General features: G+C 39.6%; 1 pseudogene; it reads right to left on the bottom strand.

The window, feature by feature from the left end:
* Nucleotides 1-7843: 7843 nt before the first annotated feature.
* On the bottom strand, nucleotides 7844-8900 carry LOC100675185 (large ribosomal subunit protein uL6-like; annotated as a pseudogene).
* Between the last annotated feature and the right edge of the window lie 4363 nt (nucleotides 8901-13263).

The following is a 13263-nucleotide window of genomic DNA, read 5'->3' as shown; positions in this document are numbered from 1 at the left end:
GCATTTTTAACTCATCTAAACCCACCTTCAAATAACACTATACACCTGCTTCTCACTTATCAACTATCTCATTATTCAACATCTCACATTTACAACAATAGTAAAAAATCTATAATCCAAATATTTTGCACATTAATGATGTATATCTGGCAGTAACGAATGCTGAGGTGCAAGGTCAGAGTACCACTGGCTGTGATGGTTAATGTTATGTGTCAACTTGGCTGGACCACGGTTCTCAGTGGTTTGGCAGTTATGTAATGATGTAATTTGGCAGTGATGTAGTTATCCTCCATTTTGTGATCTGATGTGGTCATTCTCCATTTTCATGTAACACTCATTTCACATAACAATCTGGTCTTTGGAACCTAACCATGTCTGTAGGTGAGCAGTGGGTGTACTGATTTACATGCATTGCTAGTACCTTATAACATTTTTTTTTATAATATGGTATTCCCAATTTCTCTCCCTTATCCCTTGTAACATTTTTATTATTCATTGAACTTATCCATATGTTATAATCACCTAATACATTGTAAGTCTTATTTAACAGTTATCTTTTGGACCTGTTAAGAATAAGAAAAATAATTTTATTTTACCTTTATTCCCTCTTTGGTGCTCTTCCAGGAAACCCTGGTGGTTAAGTGCTATGGCTGCTAACCAAAGGGTCAGCAGTTTAAATCCACCAGGCGCTCCTTGGAAACTCTATGGGGCAGTTCTACTCTGTCCTATAGGGTCGCTATGAGTTGGAATCGACTAGATGGCACTGGGTTTGGTTTGGTTTTTTGGGCGATGCTCTTCCTTTCTTTATATAGATCTGAGTTTCTATATAATTTTCTTTCTTCTGAAGAACTTCTTTTAACATTTCCTGCAGGTTGGATTTGCTGGTGATTGTTTCCATCTGTCCTTCTCTGTCTGAGAAAGTTTTTATTTTTCCTTCACTGTTGAAGGATAATACTGCTGGGTATAGAACTCTGGGTTCGTACTTTATTTATTTTCCTTCAACACTTAAAATACTTTTGTTTACTGTCATCTTGCTTAAATGATTTCTGTTGAAAAGTGTGCTATAATCTTTATCCTTGTTTCTCTGTAGGTGAGGTTAACTTTTTCTTTCACTTCTTTCAAGATTTTCTGTTTTTTTCTCTGATGTTTCAGAGTTTGAATACATTGTGCCTTTTTGGTATTTTTTCTGCTCTCTGTTCTCTGTACTTCCTGAACTTGTGGTTTGGTGTCTGCCATTAATTTCAAAAGTTATCTGCCATGTTATTTCAAATATTTATTTTGATTTTTTCTTCTTTCTCTTTCTTCCCTTTCTGGTATTCTAAGTATGTATATATTACATCATTTGAAATTGTTTCTATTGAACTATCTTTGAGCTCACTGATTGTTATCTCAGTCATGTCTGGTCTATTGATGAGCCCATCAAAGACGTTCTTCATTTCTGTTGCAGAATTTTCACCGTTTCCAGTTGATTCTTTCTTAGATTTTCTACCTCTCTGCTTGTATTATGCAATTCTTCTTGCATGTTGTCTTGTTCTTCCATTAGAACCCATAACAGGTTAAATGTAGTTATTTTAAATTTTCTGTGTATAATTCCAAAGTCTGTGTCATACCTGAGTTTTTTAGTTGTGATACTTGTTTTTTCTCTTCACTGTGTTTTCTCGCCTTTTGTCATGGCTTGCAATTCTTTTGTTTTTGTTGAAATGTGGACATGATACTCCGAGTAATGGAAACTGAGATAAATAGACCATTATTGCAAGTTTTATGTTAATCTGGCTGAAATTGGGTAGTGTTTAATGTTTGCTGTTACTCTACATGGCTGTTAACACATTTCTGTTGAGTCAGTTTGGACTTACAGTGACCTTATAGGCCAGAGAACTTCCCCATAGGGTTTCCAGGGCTGTAATCTCTATGGAAGCAAACTGTCACATCTTTGTCCTGTGAAGCAGCTGATGAGTTTGAGCCACGAACCTTTTGCTTAGCAGCCAAGTGCTAACCACTGCACCACCAGGGCTCCTTGCTGTACATGGTAGTGGCTTCAAATCCCTTTTGTCTATGTCTCTCCTGTTGATTTTGGGGTTCTCTAAGTTCTCCTCCCCAAAGATTGTGTTTTGCACCATTTTAAGTTATTACATTGGAGCTCTGTTGGCGTGGTGGTAAGGTGTGGTGGTGGGAGTGTGTTTTATAATATGATTAACTTTAAATCTTCCAGTGAGTCTAAGCCCCTTAATTGTGACCTTCACAAGCGTTTATTAACTCCCCCTCCATGTGAGACAGGAAAGGTCAAGGGGGCAGGAATATGTTAAAGCTCTGGCAATCATAAACATTATTCCAGGTAAATTGAAGCTCTGATTGTCTTTTCCCTGGAGAGTAGGCCTTTATTATAGAGAAAACTCTGGGTAGATTTTACAATGATTACTCTTTCCTTCCTCAGATGGGTCTATGAAGGAATCTTTCCTTGCTCTTCACCATGAGAATCTGGTGGGGTTTCTAAAGATATAAGTCACAAAACATGGGGCCTGTCAAGAAAGCCTGGCATCCCCGGAAGTTTCTCAATCTCATGGTAATCCACACTCAGCCTCTAGCAATTAATCAAAATTACCATTTAAGTATCCCTGCCACTTATGGCTCTAGTGGTTTCTGCTCCAGACTAGCATATCTTGACCGTAACTCTATAGATTTACCTGGCTTTCAGTATTTGAGGGTGACATTTTTTCCTGTGACTTAGTTCTCTTATGGGTTCAAGAAAATTCATTGATTATCATTTTGTTCAGTTTTTACCACACTAAGGATAGGAGTGTGTGCTGAGCAAATAATCTGAGAAGCTGGACTATATGAAGAAGAATGGGGCATCAGGATTGGAGGCAGACTCATTAACCATCTGCATCATGCAGATGACACAACCTTGCTTGCTGAAAGTGAAGAGGACTTGAAGCACTTACTGATGAAGATCAAAAACCACAGCCTTCAGTATGGATTATACCTCAACATAAAGAAAAGGAAAATCCTCACAACTGGACAAATAAGTCACATCATGATAAACAGAGAAAAGGTAGAAGTTGTCAAGCATTTCGTTTCACTTGGATCCACAGTCAACACACAAAATCAGCAGTCAAGAAATCAAAAGACGCATTGCATTGAGCAAATGTACTGCAAAGGACCTCTTTAAAGTGTTGAAAAGCAAAGATGTCACCTTGAAGGCTAAGGTGAACTTGACCCAAGCCATGGTATTTTCAATCACATCATATGCATGTGAAAGCTGGACAATGAATAAGGAAGACCAAAGAAGAATTGATGTCTTTGAATTGTGGTGCTGGCAAAGAATATTGAATATACCATGGACTGCCAAAAGAACAAACAAACCTGTCTTGGAAGAAGTACAACCAGAATGCTCCTTAGAAGCAAGGATGGTAAGAATGTCTTACGTACTTTGGACATGTCAGGAGGGATGAGTCCCTGGAGAAGGACATCATGCTTGGTAAAGTACAGGGTTGGCAGAAAAGAGGAAGGCCCTCAAAGAGATGGACTGACACAGTGGCGGAGACAATGGGCTCAAGTATAACAATGATTGTGAGGATGTTGCAGAACTGGGCAGTGTTTCATTCTATGGTACATAGGGTCGCTATGAGTTGGAACCAGCTCGATGGAACCTAACAAAAACAACATCGTGGAGGAATCTCTTCCCCAGTTATTTATGAGTGCTTTTTTTTCCAACCTCAGGGGCTCATCTTCCAGCACTATATCAGACAGTGTTCTGCTGTTATTCTTAAGGTTTTAGCTGGTCAATTTTTTTTTTTTTTCAGAAGTAGACCACCAGGTCCTTCCTCCTTGTTTGTCTTAGTATGGAAGCTGTGCTGAAACCTGTTCACCATGGGTGACCTTGCTGGTATTTGAAATACTGGTAACATAGCTTCCAGCATCGTAGCAACATGTAAGCCACCACAGTATAACAAACTGACAGACACATGGTAGAATTTAGCATTCATTAATACTTATAAATACCTACTGAGCTGTCATTGGGCACTATATGGGGCTGACGTTTATGCAGAACCTTCGTACCAAACATGTATTTGTCACTCTGACATCTAGGACAATTCTTAAATTCAATAATGTCATGAAAAAATTTGCCAGTAACTTTAAACACATAGTATGAGAGCTTGATGTTCCTAGTACCTAGGACTAATGTTCATACACTTGAAGGTACATCATGGACTCCTTGTCAGAAAATTCAGCTAAATCTGTCGTTTTGATTTCGTTGGTACTTTCCGCGATTATTAAAGAGCAGGCTAACTGTGAAGTAGTTCAAGACTGCCTTTGGCAAACAATTCCCATCAGTTAGATGTATGTTCTAAATGTCCTGCTTTTCAGGGCCTATTATTCAGTGGGAGACCTTATGTCATCCTACTCATTACCTGCCCCAACTGTCTCTAGAGTGTGTTGCACACCGGCTTCCTTGGTGACCTAGGGCTTAGTGCAATGCTAAATAACCATACCATACCAGTTGCCCTAGAGTCAACTTCAACTCCTGGTGACTCCATGTGTGTCAGAGTAGAACTGTTCTCCATAGGGTTTTCAATGGCTGATTTTTTGGAGGTAGATCAAGCCTGTTTTCTGAGGTGTCTCTGGGTGGACTCGAACTCTCCATCTTTTGATTAGCAGCCTAGCATGCTAATTGTTTTCACTATCTGGGGACTCCCATTGCAATGTTAGCTCTTTTTTTTTTTTTTTTTAACTCAAATGTTCTTGTTTCCTTTCTGCTGGTTTACTAGATCTTCTCAACGGACAGAGTCTTCTTAATGCATCTCACAAAGATAGAAAAAAAAAGACTATTGGAGTTTTGTGGTAGGTAGTGCTAGGAATCAATGATGCTCCTTGGCTGCAAGAAGGAAGGATGTTCTGGGTTTCTGTATCTTGTCGAACAAGTCAGCAGCTAGTGGTATTTGTAGTCAACAGCTTTTGTGTACATGTGTGTTTTGTTAAAGCATCCACATATATCAAATCTTGTTCATCCTCCAACTTGTGAGGGTCATTTTAAATGGCCTTGAAGCTGGAGGAAGGGTTTTAGGGGTGGGTCCATTGTTATAGTCCATTAGGCAAACTGTGCCCTGCCCATTGCATTGGTTATTCCTGTGCCTACGAGGCTGACTTCCAATTTCAAGCCTTTGCCTGCTACTTGGGGGCTTGCTCTGTATTCTGTCTGGGTGTGTACCAATCTGGAAGGGCTAGGGAATTCATACCCCTGTTAGCAACTCTAAATAAATGATCAATGGAACCTGGCTGATAAGTCCCCCGGCCCCCAGTCCTAGGGTAAGGTAACTCTTAGGTGCACATCCTATTCTGCATTTCAGAGCTCCCAGTAAACTTGTAGTTTGATCAGTGATGTACCTTCTGCTTGCTTCCTCTTTCCAGTATTTCATGAGACATCCATGAGAAATCCGTGGTGACTTCCGCCTACAGGAAAGAAATCCGACCAAGGACCCCAGTGGCTGTGTCTTGGAATCCATCAAAGCATTTAGGCAGAGGATACCATTCCTCCTCTTCCCATCCAATAATGGAGTGTAGCTGGGATCCTGATGCAGGCTCATTTTTGGGGACGTGGACTCCCTGAACTGCAAACTTTGGCTGAAGACGAGATGACAGACCTGCTTAGACCCTAGAACCCTTCCTCCTGAACTTCTCTCTTTCGATCGTTCACTAGGGATTGGACTAGCATTGTGTCTGATGATTCTGTCCATCTTCCAAGGCCCCCTCTCTATTTTCCCTCACAGATGTTTTCCCTAATAAGGTCCTTTCATGTTTAATCCCAATGTGGAGCCTGGTAATTGGAGGACTGGTGTTGGTAGCACAGTGGTTAAGAACTCGGCTGCTAACCAAAAGTTGGCAGTTCAAATCCACCAGCTGCTCCTTGGAAATACTATGCGACAGTTTTACTCTGTTCTACAGGGTCACTATGGGTTGTAATCTACTCGACAGCAACTGGTTTGGTGTTGTTGCTGTCAAGTTGGTTCTGACTCATACAGACCCTATGTACAACAGAACAAAACACTGCCCAATCCTGTAGCATCCTCGTAATTGTTGCTACACTTGAGCCCATTGTTGTTGCCACTGTGTCAATCCATCTCATTGAGGTTCTTCCTCTTTTTTGCTGACCTTTAGAGGACTGGCACTAACACATATCACCTCCCCACTCTCCTAGTGGTCTTTCTGGTATCACCTGCTAACTGAACGACTTGTACTTGATAACCCGTGTCTTAGGATGTACTTCTAGGGAGAACCTAAACTAAGACACATTAGGAGGAATAAGCTAACAACCATAGCCTTGGTTTAGTTTTATCATAGAATAAAATCATGCAATAATTAAAACTAAAAGGAACCTCAGAAGTGATGTAGTCCAATGCTTTTGTTTTATATGAGAAGGAGTGAAATCAGTTCACCTCTCAGTCATGGTACAGGCAGGAGTAGAAATTACTTCAGATGATTATTGTAAACTTAGTATTATAGCTAGATTCCTCACATTATGAAAAGAATCATTCCACACAATATAAAATAATTCCAATTTGCAGCTTTTTTGGACCAGTAATTACAAACCTGCAAGTTGTAAATCCCAGGGGCACACAGAGATATAGATCTGCAGATTCCTTGTAGATTCCTTGCAGTATATGCATTACACAGACTCTGGAGTCTGAGTAGATAAAATGGTTTACTCACTTAATCATAAGTATTTTCCAAATGTACTTAGATGCTGCTAAACAAAACATTACTAAAGGAATTATTGGTAGTCTATTAATAAAAACATCTATTTTATTTCAGGAAGTATATCCTTAATCAGTATATAACACTAATTCTCTTATGTGAGGTCATGTGAACTGTTTTGACATTTACAGAGAATATTTTGTAAATGTTAGAATATTTTGGAAAATGATGATTTATTACATTTCCCTGCCTTAATTAAACTATGCAATTGTGATTAAGTGCATCTCCTTACTCCTTTTTCCTAGACCATAAAACCACAAATCGTGCTATAATGTAGTTATATTTGTTGTTAGGTGCCGTCCAGTCAATTTCAACTCATGGGGACTCTATGTACGACAGAATGAAACACTGCCAGATCCTGCACCTTCCTCACAATCCTTGCTATATTTGAGTCATTTTTGCAGCCACTGTGTCAGTCGATCTGGTTGAGGGTCTTCCTCTTTTTGCTCACCCTCTACCTTACCAAGCATGATGCCCTTCCCCAAGGACTGGTCCCTCCTGATAACGTTACCAAAATACCTGAGGCAAAGTTTTGCCATCCTTGCTTTTAATGAGCATTCTGGCTATACTTCTTCCAAGACAGATTTGTTCATTCTTCTGGCACTCCATGGTATATTCAATATTCTTTGCCAGAACCATAATTTAAAGGCATCAATTCTTCAGTCTTCCTCATTCATTGTCCAGCTTTTGCATGCATATGAGATGACTGAAAATACCATGGCTTGGGTCAGAGCACCTTAGTCCACAGGGTAACTTCTTTACTTTCCAACACTTTAAAGAGGTCTTTTGCAGCAGATTTGCCCAGTGAAACACGTGGCTTGATTTCTTGTTTGCTGCTTCCATGGGCATTGATTGTGCATCCAAGTAAAATGAAATCTTTTACGACTTCAATATTTTCTCCATTTATCATGATGTTGTTGTTGGTCCTGTTGTAAAGATTTTTGTTTTCTTCATGTTGAGGCTTAATCTGTACTGAAGGCTGTAGTCTTTTTTTTTTTTTTGAATAAATGAATTTTATTGCATCTTAAAAATATCACCTGTAAGTCTTAGGAATCATCTGGCCTTGTTTCTGTAGCTGGACAACTCTTAGATCTTACTCATCAGCCTGTTGAACAGTTCTTTTTTCAGAAACATAGATACCATCCAAAAATTTTTGGATATCCTTGTTTTTAACTGTCGTGGCTTGGTGAATTAAAGAAGCTGAATTTGATACAAGTTCAATGTCATTTCCTTCAAGAATTAACTCATCCTTCTGGGCTTGAGATACTGAACAAGCAACACCTGGCTTCATCCGAACACTACGGATGTATTTTTTACCCGGAAAGTTTCGGATTTCAACAAGCGACCCACTCTCCTGAATAATGTTGATGGGAAAGTGAGCATACTCAGACCTCATCTTGTAATAGAAGCCCAGTGTAATATCCTTGATCGTGTTCTGTACATGACTGCTGATAGTGTGAACTGTAGCCAGTTCCTTTCCATTTCCCCACCACTTGTCAATGTGAACCCTCTTCTTTTTCTTTCCAAGGAGTCTGAGTTCTGTGATTGAAGTCCCTCTGCAAGGTTCTTTCTGGGGCATTTCACAGTAACTGTGCATCCCTTCAGAGTGATGTTGACATTTTCTGGAATGTCAACAGTCTGGTTGCTGAGAATGGTCTTCATTCTTGGACTAGATGCAGCAAAGAGACTGAAGACTGTAGTCTTTGATATTCATCAGTAAGTGCTTCAAGTCCTCTTCACTTTTAGCAAGCAAGGTTGTGTCATCTGCATATGGCAGGTTGTTAATGAGTCTTCCTCCAATCCTGATGCCTAGTTCTTCTTCTTATAGTTCAGCTGCTGGTAGTATTTTCTCAAAATACAAATTGAATAAGTACAAATTGAATACACCTTTCCTGATTTTAAAACATGAGTTATCCCTTTTCTGTTCAAATGACTGCATCTTGGTCTATGTATAGGTTCCACATGGACACAATTGAGCTTTCTGAAATTCCCATTCTTTGTAATGTTAACCATAATTTGTTATGATCCACAGTCAAATGCCTTTGCATAGTCAATATAACACAGATAAACATCTTTCTGGTATTCTCTGCTTTCAGCCAAAATCCATCTGATGTCAGTAATAATATACCCCATTCCACATCCTCTTCTGAATTCAGCTTGAATTTCTGGCAGTTCCCTGTCAATGTACTGCTGCAACAATTTTTTAATTATCTTCAGCAAATTTTACTTGCGTGTTATATTAATAATTTCCATGTGGGATCACCTTTCTATGTAATAGGCAGCAGCCATGTAGCTGTCTTCCAAATTTCTTCTCTTAGACGAGTAAGCTCCTCCAACATTGTATCTGTTTGTTAAAACATCTTAATTGGTATTCTGTCAATTCTAGGAGCCTCATTTTTTGCCAATACCTTCAGTGCAGCTTGGACTTCTTGAATACCATTCGTTCTTCAGCATATACCACTTCCTGAAGTGGTCGAACATTGACCAGTTTTTTTGGTACAGTGAATATTTGTATTCCTTCCGTCTTCTTTTGATGCTTCCTGGAGCGGTTAATATTTTGTCCATAGAACCTTTCGAAATTACAATTTGAGGCTTAAACTTTTTCTTCAGTTGTTTCAGTTTGAGAGGTGCCGAGTGTGTCCTTCACTTTTGGTTGTCTAACTCCAGGTCTTTGCACATTTCATTATAACACTTTACTTTGTCTTCTTGACTTGCCCTTTGCAATTTTTCTGTTCAGGTCTTTTATGTCATCGTTTCTTCTACTCACTTTATGTACTTTATATTCAAGACCAAATTTCAGAATCTCTTCTGACATCTGTTTAGTGTTTTCTTTCTTTCCTTTTTTATGACTCTTTGCTTTCTTCAATTATGATGTCCTTGATGTCATCCCACAACTCATTTGGTCTTTGGTCATTAGTATTCAATGCATCACATCTATTTTTGAGATAGCCTATGAATTCAGGTGAAATATACTCAAGGTCATATTTTGGTTCTATGGATTTTTAAAAATTTTCTTCACCTTCAACTTAAAGTTGCATAGGAGCAATTGATGGTCTGTTCCGCAGTCGGCCTCTGGCCTTTTTCAAGCTGATGATATCAGGCTTTTCCATCATGCTTTCCACAAGTGTAGTAAATTTGATTCCTTTGTTTTCTATTTGGTGAAGTCCACTTATATAGTCACCATCTATGCTGTTGAAATAAAGTATTTGCAATGAATAAGTTGTTGGTCTTTCAAAGTTCTATCATGAGACCTCTGGTGTTGTTTCTGTCACCAAGTTTATATTTTCCAACTTCCAATCCTTCTTCTTTGTTTCCAACTTTCACATTCCAATCATCAGTAATTATCTATGCATTTTGATCAATTTCAGACTGTTGAGTTGTATTAGTCTGGTTATATTACAGAGTGCTGAAAAGATATGGGTGCTTTTGAATTGTGTATAGTCAATTCAGTCTACCAAATTATTATTTTTAAATTGTATATAACATTCATGTCATAAAGTCCATTCTCTAGGTTTTTTAATTTTAGTGATATGTTAAAATCATGTTGGTTGTATTTGGCAAAGTGATATCAGGAATATTTTTATCCTCTACTCTTTTTTTTTTTCCTTCATCTACCATCCTTCTGTCCCCCTAATGTGTCAACTAATGTATTCTTTCTGACTGCTCCGCATACCTTCCCTTTCCTTACTTCTGCAGGCATGATGCTTCGTGCATTTGGAACAGCTTCCTTAACCCATTCTGGAAACTGTTATCTACACTTTTCTTTAAAACTTAGATGCAGGGGCCAAGATGGCAGACTAGGTAGACGCTACCTCGGATCCCTCTTGCAACAAAGACTCGGAAAAACAAGTAAATCGATCACATACATAACAATCTATGAACCCTGAACAACAAACACAGATTTAGAGATGGAGAACGAACAAATACGGGGAAGCAGTGATTGTTTTCAGAGCCTGGAGCCAGCGTACCAGTCAGGTAACCTTTTGCGCCCGATTTAGGGCAGAGCCCAGGGGAGCAGACGGCACAAACAAGAGGCCCAGCCCTAGCCCCTGAACTCACTCCAGGAGGGGGCCCAGCCAGTTCGCGCGGGTGGTGTGGCGATGCAGCCAGCGGGAGAAGTCCCTGGGAGGCAGTGACTGATCTTGGAGTGGGGAGAGCAGCGTCCCAGCCGGGACACGCAGTCATGGCACAAGCACGGGGAGCTGCTCCACTCCACTGAACTAACCCCGGGAGGGGGCCCAGCCGGTTCGCAGGAGCGGCACGGCGATGCGGCTGGGGGGACGAGAAGTCCCCGGGAGGCAGCAACTGATTTTGGAGTCGAGAGTGCACCGTCCCAGCAGGGGAACCTTGACGTTGGGTGTGGGGCTGGCAGAGGAGGATCTGACCGTGACTTCAGCGGGCCAGACCCCCCGGGGGCAATCTCCACACAGCCAGCACACATAGGCAACACGCCTCACGGGAATCTCAGATATAATAGTCATTCCAAGCAAGAAAAGCAACTCTGGCTATATTCTCAGGTGCTACTCTCCTATCTCTCTGATCCCTCCCCCACCCTCCCCAGGCGGCTTCATTAACATCCGAATTGCCTGAGCCAGAGGGAGAACAGCTCCTCTGGCTCCGCGGCGGCTTCGCTTCCCCCCCTTTTTTTTCCTTTTTTTTTTTCTTTTGGTCTTTTCCTAATCCACTCTTTTGGCCTGAGAGAAGGAACAACAACAACAATAATAATAAAAAAAAACCCAGGGACCAAAAATCCACCCCTAATTGGACTGAAAACACAGAATCAGCTACAGCCAAGCATATACGATCCAAACCTCAGACTTTCATCCTTACAGGGAACAAGGTGGCAGTTATAATCCAAAGGCAATTCTGATAGGGATCTGACTGCATTTTTTTTAGCAGATTTTCTGGAAAAACTAGTTTCCCAGTGATGGCTCAGAGACAGCAGTCCATATCAAACCACATAAAGAAGCAGACCATGACAGCTTCTACAACCCCCAAACAAATGAATCAAAATCTTTCCCAAATGAAGATACAATCCTGGAATTATCAGATACAGAATATGAAAAACTAATTTACAGAACGCTTCAAGACATCAGAAACAAAATAAGGCAAACTGCAGAAAAAGCCAAGGAACACACTAATAAAACTGTTGAAGACCTCAAAAAGATTATTCAAGAACATAGTGGAAAAATTAATAAGTTGCAAGAATCCATAGAGAGACAGCATGTAGAAATCCAAAAGATTAACAATAAAATTACAGAATTAGACAACGCAATAGGAAGTCAGAGGAGCAGACTCAAGCAATTAGAATGCAGACTGGGACATCTGGAGGACCAGGGAATCAATACCAACATAGCTGAAAAAAAAATCAGATAAAAGAATTAAAAAAAATGAAGAAACCCTAAGAATCATGTGGGACTCTATCAAGAAGGATAACTTGCGGGTGATTGGAGTCCCAGAACAGGGAGGGGGACAGAAAACACAGAGAAAATAGTTGAAGAACTCCTGACACAAAACTTCCCTGACATCATGAAAGACGAAAGGATATCTATCCAAGATGCTCATCGAACCCCATTTAAGATTGATCCAAAAAGAAAAACACCAAGACATATTATCATCAAACTCGCCAAAACCAAAGATAAAGAGAAAATTTTAAAAGCAGCCAGGGAGAAAAGAAAGGTTTCCTTCAAGGGAGAATCAATAAGAATAAGTTCAGACTACTCAGCAGAAACCATGCAGGCAAGAAGGGAATGGGACAACATATACAGAGCACTGAAGGAGAAAAACTGCCAGCTGAGGATCATATATCCAGCAAAACTCTCTCTGAAATATGAAGGTGAAATTAAGATATTTACAGATAAACACAAGTTTAGAGAATTTGCAAAAACCAAACCAAAGCTACAAGAAATACTAAAGGATATTGTTTTGTCTGAAAACTGATAATATCAGATAACAGCACAACACAAGGTCACAAAACAGAATGTCCTGATATCAACTCAAACAGGGAAATCACAAAAACAAACAAATTAAGATTAATTAAAAAAAAAATACACATAACAGGGAATCATGGAAGTCAATAGGTAAAAGATCACAATAATCAAAAAGAGGGACTAAATACAGGAGGCATAGAACTGCCATGTGGAGAGTGATACAAGGCGATATAGAACAATACAAGAATACAAGTTAGGTTTTTACTTAGAAAAATAGGGGTAAAAAAAAAAAAAAAGGTATAACAACTCCATAACTCAAGATAAAAGCCAAGAAAAACGTAATGACTCAACAAGCATAAAGTCAAACACTACGAAAATGAGGATCTCACAATTTACTAAGAAAAACGTCTCAGCACAAAAAAGTATGTGGAAAAATGAAATTGTCAACAACACACATAAAAAGGCAAGAAAATGACAGCACTAAAAACTTATTTATCTATAATTACGCTGAATGTAAATGGACTAAATGCACCAATAAAGAGACAGAGAGTCACGGACTGGATAAAGAAACACAATCCATCTA

Source organism: Loxodonta africana, chromosome 22 (assembly GCF_030014295.1).
Source record: "Loxodonta africana isolate mLoxAfr1 chromosome 22, mLoxAfr1.hap2, whole genome shotgun sequence".
Classification (NCBI taxonomy): domain Eukaryota; kingdom Metazoa; phylum Chordata; class Mammalia; order Proboscidea; family Elephantidae; genus Loxodonta; species Loxodonta africana.
Note: the sequence above shows the minus strand (reverse complement) of the source record. Positions and strands in the feature narration are given on the sequence as shown.